Genomic DNA, 10,242 nt, shown 5'->3' on the forward strand with positions numbered 1-10,242 from the left:
TTTAGTTTCTGATTTGGATAGCCAGGCTATTTAGATGCATGATACTATCGTTCGAAATCTCTTGTAATTGATTCTTTTGTACTTGATTCAGGAATGTGAATGGATTTATACTATTTATGATTCATAATACAGGTTGGAAATAATAAAACAGGTTATAAGGGCCAAGCCACACAAAGCGTTTTTTAGACGAATCGACAGGGCAGGAAGCTCTTCGATTGGTTGATTATCAGCTGATTCCCGAAAGTCAACCCAATCAGCCAATCGGAGAGCTTACTGCCCTGCCGACTCGTCTGAAAGCGCCTGAAAAAACGCTTGTGTTGCCTTGCCCTAAAGGTTGACAATTGAATCGAACAAATTATAGTAAAATTACTATTAAGTGTCAAAAATTTAAGGAAAATATTCACAGTAGACGTGTAGACTGACAGTTGAATACAAATAATAGTGCATTTTGAGTTTGACAACATCTGCTTCTACCAGCGTACATTTTGGACGTACGGTAGCCTACACTTTCGATGAGGGATCGATGAAAAGATTATGGTTAATCGAAGTTGAAGGTAGCTCCAAGATTGAGAGTGTTGAATGAGATGCCTCATTTGGAATTGGTCGTAACATACCGCTCTACTAGATGATACTATGTGAATATTTCCTTTTTTAGTGATGATAATGTGAAATATTTCTTCTATTGATTTTGAAGCATCTGTATTCGAAAATCTACTTTGTGAAAATAATTAAGGACTGAAAAGTTTCTGAAGTGAACAACTACAAGACTTGACCTAGTTAGGAATATGTGTGACCTTATCTAAATTTGGGAGAGGAATAGCACAAGGATACCTTATTTTTTCTCTCCCTATCATTTTGATGATGTATTTTTTGTATGAATCAATAAAGTTCTTAGTCATGTCAGGGGCCCTGAAATTGATCTGTTACGACCAGAAAACTCTGACACTAGGTCAGAGCCAGCCTGGTCACTCGATATTATTATTGTCATTATTATAGAGGAAGATAGCGTTATCATGTATAACGCTATCATGTTATCATGTAGCGTTATCATGATAGCGGTATCATGGATTATTCGTTTCTGATGCAACACACTCAAGTTTGAGGCTACCTATAACGCACCACCATATTCCACCCTAAGGCGTTTAAATGAAAATTTAAGAAAGTTCAAGATCTTCCAATAATGAAAAGTAGGTAAGTTTGGAAAAAATTGAATACAATTTTTTTAAATTACATTTCAAGTAATAACAGGTCGAAATTTTAAAAAAATCAAGAGAGTACACTAATAAAAAAAATGGAAAATTTGAACAGTTGATTCAAGAGTATTGCAGTTAAGATCAAGACCAAAGGTCAAAATATGACATGCGTTATAGTCAGTAGGACCTTGAGCAGAGGAGACCAGTGGTGAGTATAAGTGAGTGAGTAACCGGTACATTTGGAGTCGTTGTCCGCTGCTATGTGCTATGCATGCATGCAGCTTGGAGTATGGAGGCCATCTAGTGTCCTTGCTGGCCGCTCTGATGTAACACCCGGTCTTCTGTCTCCTTCCGCTCCTTCCTCACTTCCATCTTCATCTTTTTTGTTCAATTCTTTTACTTTACTCTCACTTTATCTACCACTTCTCATTCGTTCATATTATTTTTCTCTCTTCAATAAAATTTTATATTTTCTTTTTTCTTCATTCTTCTTATTATGTCCCCCTCTTTTCAAAATAATCCAGTCTACTCACTAATGTACCCTTTCTTCCCCATCTTTTTCATTTGCATATCTCTCACCCTTCTACTTTTCCTTACCTTTGCTCTTCCATTTTCCTATTTTCTTCTCGTCTTTTGTAATTTTTTTCCATACTCTATTGTCTATTCAATCAAGCACTTCTATCCTCTCTATTATTTTTATCATGTATATTATCCTCTCTATATGCTTTACCATGTATGATTTTCTGTCCAATTGTGTGTACTTTTAAAATGTATATTATTATGACTTGCCTAATGCTAGAATTGTAGCCTGATGGTTAATAAAACGAAGCTTAAATCTTATTGATTGATTCTTTATTCATTCATACAATAAGTACATCATCAAAATGATAGGGAGAGAAAAAATAAGGCAACCTTGTGATATTCCTCTCCAAAATTTAGATAAGGTTACACATAGTCCAAAATAGGTTAAGTCTTGTAGTTGTTCACTTCACAAAATTTTCAGTCCTTAATTATTTTCACAAAGTAGATTTTTAAATTTCGATGCTTCAAAACACAACATAGAAGAAATATTAAACATTATTATCATCAAAATAGGAAATATCACATATTAAAAAAATAATTTTGCAGGTCCAAAAACAAACTTATTATTCTTCATTTTTATTATCTCCATGATTAACTTCATGAAATTTTTCATCCTCTTCTATTCTCTTCATTTTCATTTTATTCTTTCGTACAGTTTTCTTGTTCATCTTGCTTCACATATTCTTGTTTCTTCCATCATTTTCCATTTACTACATTTTTATAATAATATTCTACTACTGGGTTGACTCTATCATCTACAGTACCTCTCTTTTTTCTTTTACTCATTCACTTCCATTTTATCCATTCTACTATTTATCCATTCCCTTGATGTTTTCTTTTTTACATGTTTCCTTTCATCAACTTCTCTTCCTCTCATATTTTCCTCCGCTTTATTTCTTCCACTTACAATTCTGTTCAAGTACTTCCACAATCTTAATCTATTTTAAAACGAAAACAACCACAAATGGAACTTGATTTGGGACTGATAAAGATTTCTGATTCTTCTTTTTGGGCGATCTCTTACTATTTTCCCTTTTCTTCTTTCTTTTAACTACTTCTAATCCACTCAAATTCATTCTTCTCTCCATTTCTTCTATTTCCGTCTCCTTCTTCACCCACTGCGAATGAGGACAACGAGAGAACGGAACTTGATTGGCGTTACAGTAGCGGAAGGGAGGAAGCTGCAGCTAGAGAAAGGTCATCCTCGCTTGGCTCTTTATTTATTAGCTAGTCATCACACGCTCAACTCTTTACTCTTCGGATGTTGCACAATCGCATTTTTCACATTACTATAATTAATCACCACAGTTCTATGCAAATCGCCGTTGTCACGTATTTTTCATTAAACACCAGGTGAGCATTAATGTATTATTCAACCCAAATCCAAATCATAGGTTAATACTGAATCATTTCAAAGAGAACCCAAACAATTACGATTTGGTAGAAGCTTTTTCAAATGAAATTGACCGGAGAGGATAGATTATTGAACCCATTCTACATAAAAACAATAATTGTTGTGTGTAGCCTACTCAAGCAGGCCTATATTTCTTCTCTATCACGCGCTTGGGGATTTTAATTCTATTATATAATACTGGGGCTACAATAAAGTAGAACTGGATTTCACTGTGAAACTATCCATTCATAAACATTTAAGGAGTTTTGTCCTACAGGAAGATTTGACTTCAGGGTATACACAACACTATGCTTTTTGCACATGGAAAAATTGTGCAGGTATATTTTGTAGGTATCAAGTTATAGAACTCTGTTAATTTATCATGAGTATTATTTATATACAATAAAGTAATATGAACATATATTATTCTATTATTATCATTTATGGAATTTGACCAACTTTTAAAAAAATATTTGATAAACGATGTGATCTATTACACCATCAAAGATCGTCAATCAATATAATCAATAATTTGACCAAATATACAGCCTAGTTTTTCCTCCAATGTCATAACTATATTATGATTATAGTGTTTTGTACAATGAATGAATAAATAAATAGATACATTATTTGACAGTGTTATGGGTCTTCATAGGCAGTTCAGTCTTTTGATTATGAGGATTCTCAATTTTCATTAAACAGGTCACTAAACCATCTTGAATAACCATCTATCATTCCACAGCACAAGCTTTACTCAAAGAGGGATATGCAATATGCAATCGAGCAGCCTTCGTGTTTCATGTTATAAGCACATTGTTTGGTTCCATAGATTCTTAACTTGGTATAGTTTTGTACTTTCTATTAGTCCATAATATTCCTACAATTAATTATAACTACTAGTATTATTATAATAATCATTTCGGCATTATAATTACTGGTATTATAATACGGTACAATAATATGGTACCGTAATATGGTATCAATAACATGGTATTATTACAATTACGATATTATAATACCTGGAATCTACTATACTTCATATACTTCTAAATATCCTTTCATCCTACACTATCCTATACTTACAAGTTTCCATTACAAACTTTTCTAGACGACTTAAAACAAATCACCTTTTGACACACCTCACATTTTCAAATCATCAATAACAATTTACTCAACCTTTTCATCTTTATGATATTAGCCGATTGAAAAAACTACTTGCGCCATAAATACCAGAAAGATACTCGACAATTGCTAGGAAACGGCCAACTTTTAAAAGTTGAAGTGGACTCTCAGATTGTTCAGTCGAGTATACCTGTTTTCCTGAAATATACACATATATTCTACACCTTGATGACACAGGATAGTCGCTTCCTAGTCCAGCAAGAGATAGATGATTATTATTGGCCAGAGAAGCTCTCGAGATGTGGCCAGCAAATGTTTCTGAAGCCTATTCCGGCACATAAGAGGTTGTTAATGACATCTTCCAAATAACCAACGTGAAATGATAACGGATACGGCTAATTGAACACTGAAGGCTGGTTCGATTCAATCATTTCACGAGCGATTCTCCTGCCATGATATCGATGCTACAGTGCAAGACAAGGATGCTGATGTGAGCGAGTGGACGCCAGATATGTAATTGCTGTACATGTGTGTGTAATTGTTATTAATGCGGAAATAAGCAACGAGGAGTGATGTGGTTAAAAATTTCACGGCATAGTTTTGGCGCCGTCGGAGATGAGAAGGAAATGCAATCACTTGATCTTTGAGAGGAACTAGAGGGATCTAAGCCCTCTGCTAGATACCAAAAATGGTGGGTTAGTAAGGGTAGAAATTCAGACACCGTTTTTAGAAGTGAACATGAATATTATGATTGGAAGGTGGGATTGAAAAGACGAAAGAACACTATACGTGGAATAAAAGTCTACAAGCATAGGAATTAATTTATTTATTGTATAAAATACTATAATCATAATACAATTTTATGACATTGGAAGAAACTAGGCTGAGCCTGTACTATTTCTCTCCAAACATTTTGATAAAATGTTAAAGTTGTCCAAAAGATAAGGTTATGTAATCACACACTGCTTTGTCACTTGATTTGCGGTCCAAGAATGATGATTTAAAATTTTGAAGGTTGATTTTATACTCTAAATAAATTACAGAATGTATCACAATAAATTAAAAAAATTAGAAATATTGCACTTATTTAAAAAAATTGAATACAAAATCAAAAACCTACTTACTATTTGTTATTCAAATTAAAGATATTTTGGGACATATGATTAATGACGTTAAAAGATGATCGTGTAGACAACTTATCAAACTGAATAGATAATAAAAAGACACAAATTTAAGATATAATACAAAATTATAAGGCTAGGCGCACACCAGTTAGTCAAGACTAGACAAGACATGATCAGACACGTTTAGTCACAATACTTCAAATAGTTGCTTATGACGCAACTGACACTGATTAGTCATTTCAATTAGACATGTCTTCATAAGCCACTATTATGAAGTATTGTGACTGAACGTGTCTTGTCTTGTCTTGACTAACTGGTGTGCGCCTAGCCTTAGATGAAGAGAACATTATTTAACAAAAATGGAATTCTAAAATGAGCTAAATTATTCATCTCCGAAATTTTGAGAAAAAAACTTAAAGAAGAGAAATGGAGATATGCCTATAATTCAGCTACCAGATACTAACTGTACAGTACTAAAAATTAATCAACTTGCCCAACTTAATATTTTTAGGAAAACGTAGCTTTTAAAATAGTTATTCCCTAATTGAAACAAACAAGACAATTAATTAATTACCGACATCAAAAGCCCTGTTCAATATTACTTTCTCGGAAAAAGTCAGATAAATTGTTCCTAAACAGATCTCAAGTCATTTATCGATTCTAAAATGCTACAATCTATAAAACACTAGACTTACAGCAAGATTACTCAATAAAATTTATGAATTAAATAAAGCCTACTGATATTAGAATAATAACATTTCATTACAAAAAGCATTACTGGCAAGAGCAAAGTATTCATGGTTTTCAATAACTGTCTTCTGAACATGAAACACGTTGAATGAAATAGTTAGTAAATTGGTACTGTTAATTAGACTTTGGTAATTGTTGTTTCATCTATGCTAACAATCTCATGATGGAAACCAATCTTGCAATATTGAAGCAATATAATAATTATCGAGTTATTCAATCTGCTTGTTTACAGGTCACGTCATATCATTCAATTCTAGTGTACTCATAATGAAGCTTATGAGCACATAAAGATTACCGTACTGTAAAGAGCATTCCATTCAATTTGCTAAATTTCTGATGAATTCAACTCAACCTATGAGGTTTATAGCTTGTATTATATTAAATTTAGCATGCAATAAAAAGATTTGATTCAATATGATCAGATCTTATTGATCAAGATAAAATCTTATTGACCATGCTCAGCATATAGAACAACAAACTTTCAGGGTAATTTAATAAGAATACTTTCTATGTAGAGGATCTTCCTGATGCTCGCAATCAAGTAGGTAATTAAAATTATAAAATATAAGTGAATATAATCATCCTTACTACATATTATTTGCCTTATTATCGATTAAATAATATCATCCTTACTATGCACAATGCACAGGCCAGGGCTCATGAAGACTGCATATGTTATAATATTGTAGTGAGATAACTATATATCTGTATAAAACTTGAGAACGGCGCTTTGTTCCCTATTCTATATCTAAATAAAGCTTAAAACTGTGCTTTGCTCTCTACGTGAACTGGATCTGGTTTATTGTAATAGCCAGCACTTTGAGCAAGTCATCAAAATATTCGAAATGTCACATTACACGGATGACGTTAAAAACCCAAAACCAAAAACTTTCATACACTACCGTATATTGCTTCATATTAGTGCACACAGCCTACTATCTATTCGTTCTTATTAATAGGGCAAAGTATTTGTAAGGAATGGGTATGTCGTAATAGGTACAGTACTAGAGTATCTACAAATCTCATCTTCCGCAAAAACTCATACGATTGTGAAATCAAAGTTATTTTAGCAAGTCATAAGATGACTAATCGTAAAGCACTTCGTATAGTGGACTACAAAAACTATCTACAAAACTTGCTTCATAAACCTACAAGCACAGATAAGCTATACCTACTAGTTGTCCAATCTACAAGTATATAAGTAGTAGTTATAAAAACATTTTTCAACAAGTTTCTGATTGATAGAGCACAGCAAATGAGGATGACACCTTTCAGGGAGGAGAATGTTGGGACGGTTGCAACAAAACAGATAGGCTTGTTGAGAAAAGGATAGAAATGGAAAGATAAGGAGAAAGATAGAAAAGATGAGCTCGTGCCTAGGGGCGTTACTAATCTTGGTCTTTTCTCAATCGACGATGCAAGCCTGAAGCCACGACGAGATCCACCTTGAACTGTCAGCATTGGACGAATGGGAAGCATTGATGTTATTTATATGGAATGCTGACAGTGAATGTGACTATACAATCCGTCATCGCAATTAAATGGGTTAGAGTGGCAGGCGGCAAAAGGCCTGCAAAAAGCCGGTAAGGCATGCTGTCTCTATTGCTAAACGGATAGAATTGGTGCACACTTACAGGTTTAACAGCACCAATCGGCGTGAACTGGCATTATTCTCTTCTTTACTTCTTCGTTTTTCATCATGTTCCTTGCAGGCGTCTGCCTGCCTCAATGTTCTTGGTGCATCTTTCATTTCGTTCAATGTGACCTATAAAACATAAGTGGATTACATCAAAATATCTATCATAGATTATTATCACATGATTTATTTGTAATGCATCAAACGAATAAATTTAATTATCTTATCAGATATGGTTGCGCTATCTGTATGATTATGTTTTATATAGATTTTTGAACGTGCGTAGTAAGTTCCCACTTTTGAAATGAGGCTAGTTGGCCGTTTGTGAGTTTGTATGTTAGACGATAACTTTCGAATGCTTTCATCAATCACCTTGAAATTGTCAATATTTTTTGAAAAATTATACAGATCGAGTTTGTCAGAAAGAATTACAATTGACGTTGCTCAGTATATTTTAAGTTAGGTACTCATCACATTAAAGCAGAAACTCAACGGCAGGCCACTCTATATTAACTTGCTCAGTAGAGCTCGAATATGAACCCCTTGTTTGAGGCGGTGGTACCTCCGGAACTAGCCAATTCAATTAGGCTACCAACATGCTATCGATTCGTGACATGGTCAGTCTGGTTGTTCAAGTTTTTTTTAGGTTCCTAGCAAATACCAAATTATCTGGCACGTTCTTGAGCTCCTTGACAGCAAGAAGAGGTGTGATCCTGCATATGTTGGAGGTGCAAGAATATGTTCTTATTTACGAGCAGCAAATTATGTTGGAGGAGATGTAAGTAGTCTAGTTATAGTGAGGTCCACGTTATAATGACAGTATTTGATCAACTTTGGTTTTGCTATCATTCGACAAAGCCGGTGGTACTATCCTTTTCTAGGTTCACAACGATGACAATTATGTTTTTGACAGTGTAGATATACAATTAATTAATGCAGAGAATCGGCATTGCTATTCTTCTATCTTTATCCACTGCCATTATAACGTGGACGACACTATAGGTAGGTTACTGACTAGCCTAACGGCCTCAATTATTATTATTATCAAATAGCCAGTGATACTACCTACTTTTTGAGTTTTTAGTATAGTAGAAAAGCTAGCCTAGTTCATTAGCATCTTGAGTTTAATCGAGTCTAGATTCCTACCTCTACAGCATCATAAATATTTTGGCCGAGCTCAGAATGCAGAGACAACCACTCCAGCTTGATAAATAGATGTATACATTATACCATACCTATTACATTCATCAGTCACTAGCAGACTCAGTAACTAGTGGGTTGCCAAATGTCGCTGAGCAAGTCGGGGGCACTAGTTCTTATTATGCGCTCATTTCACTATAGGGTCGCCAGGTTCTGGCGTCTAACCACCAGATTTTGGCGACCCAGCTAGTGTCTTTCTGGGGTCACCAGCCCGGCAGCAAATCCTGGTGTTACAACGGTGTCTCAGAGGGTTCTAATTTTGGCCGCAAATTTTTGCTCAATTGTCACTGGTGGCCAAGACTTTTTTTGAATTCAACACTATCTTTTGTACATAACGTAAAGGAACCACAGTAAATAGGTCCGATTTTTCCAGTCTGAACTACGGGAAGATACTTTCTAAAGTACCTTAATTTTAGTGGTACCCTACGGCCGTACCTAGTTTCTATTACAAGTTTATAGTAAATAACACATTAAATGGGCTGTAACATAAACCATGTAGCCTACTGTACCGGTATTAGAACATTACTACTTCAAGTTCAAAACACCTATTATTATCAAATTTCTTGCAAATTTTACTTACGATGACTATAGGCTATAAGAAAGAACGTAGCTTACTTCTGCAAAATAAACTACACTAACCGAACCGTAACTTATACCGGCTAATAAAATGCAAATAACCCATTCCCATCTACGGGCAAAAACTTGAATTATGTGTATTAGATTTGAACATATGGGAGTACAAATTAATGTGAATACTGAATCAATTTGAGCGAAAAGTACCTACATAATATTGAAAAGGTTTATTTCATAACCTACAAATGAATAGCATCACAAAACCTAAATAATTATTATCAAGTCCTAGACTACAAAAAAAACTTTGTTTAAAGTTGCAGTACTTACAAAGAGTATTCTACTATTATAGTAAAAAATTAACTTACCAGTTTAAATTCATCATAAAACCATGAACTGTTTGCCATGCCGGTTCTAAACTGTTTGATGTAGATGAACAAAAACAAGGAAAGAAGCTCCTCTCTTTTTCCTCTTCAACCTTTTTAAAACTACTGTTTGAAAAACAAATTGCCAAGCCAAAAATAACAGCCTACATCATCTTGCGGCAGAAGTTATATTAATATTATTTCGCGTTTTGCCAAATTAATATTGAGAGTATTAAATGAAAAGTTTGACAGCGTGCAGAACCTTGCGGCGAAAATTTCAACTATTTCAGTACCGTACCGGAATGAA

The 10,242-nt window shown here is 34.2% G+C and overlaps 1 protein-coding gene across 3 annotated transcripts in view; it reads right to left on the reverse strand.

Annotated features, from left to right (window-relative positions):
- LOC111045081 (GATA zinc finger domain-containing protein 7-like) overlaps positions 1 to 10,242 on the reverse strand; it is a 137,414-nt gene extending 127,172 nt beyond the window's left edge. For all 3 annotated transcript variants that reach the window (XM_039432161.1, XM_039432164.1, XM_039432162.1), the window contains exons 1-2: positions 9,939 to 10,242; positions 7,799 to 7,929 (exon numbers count right to left, since the gene is read on the reverse strand). The gene's annotated coding sequence lies outside the window, so the exon portion shown is untranslated. The remainder of the gene's footprint in view (positions 1 to 7,798; positions 7,930 to 9,938) is intronic.

Source organism: Nilaparvata lugens, chromosome 7, assembly GCF_014356525.2.
Source record: "Nilaparvata lugens isolate BPH chromosome 7, ASM1435652v1, whole genome shotgun sequence".
Classification (NCBI taxonomy): Eukaryota; Metazoa; Arthropoda; class Insecta; order Hemiptera; family Delphacidae; genus Nilaparvata; species Nilaparvata lugens.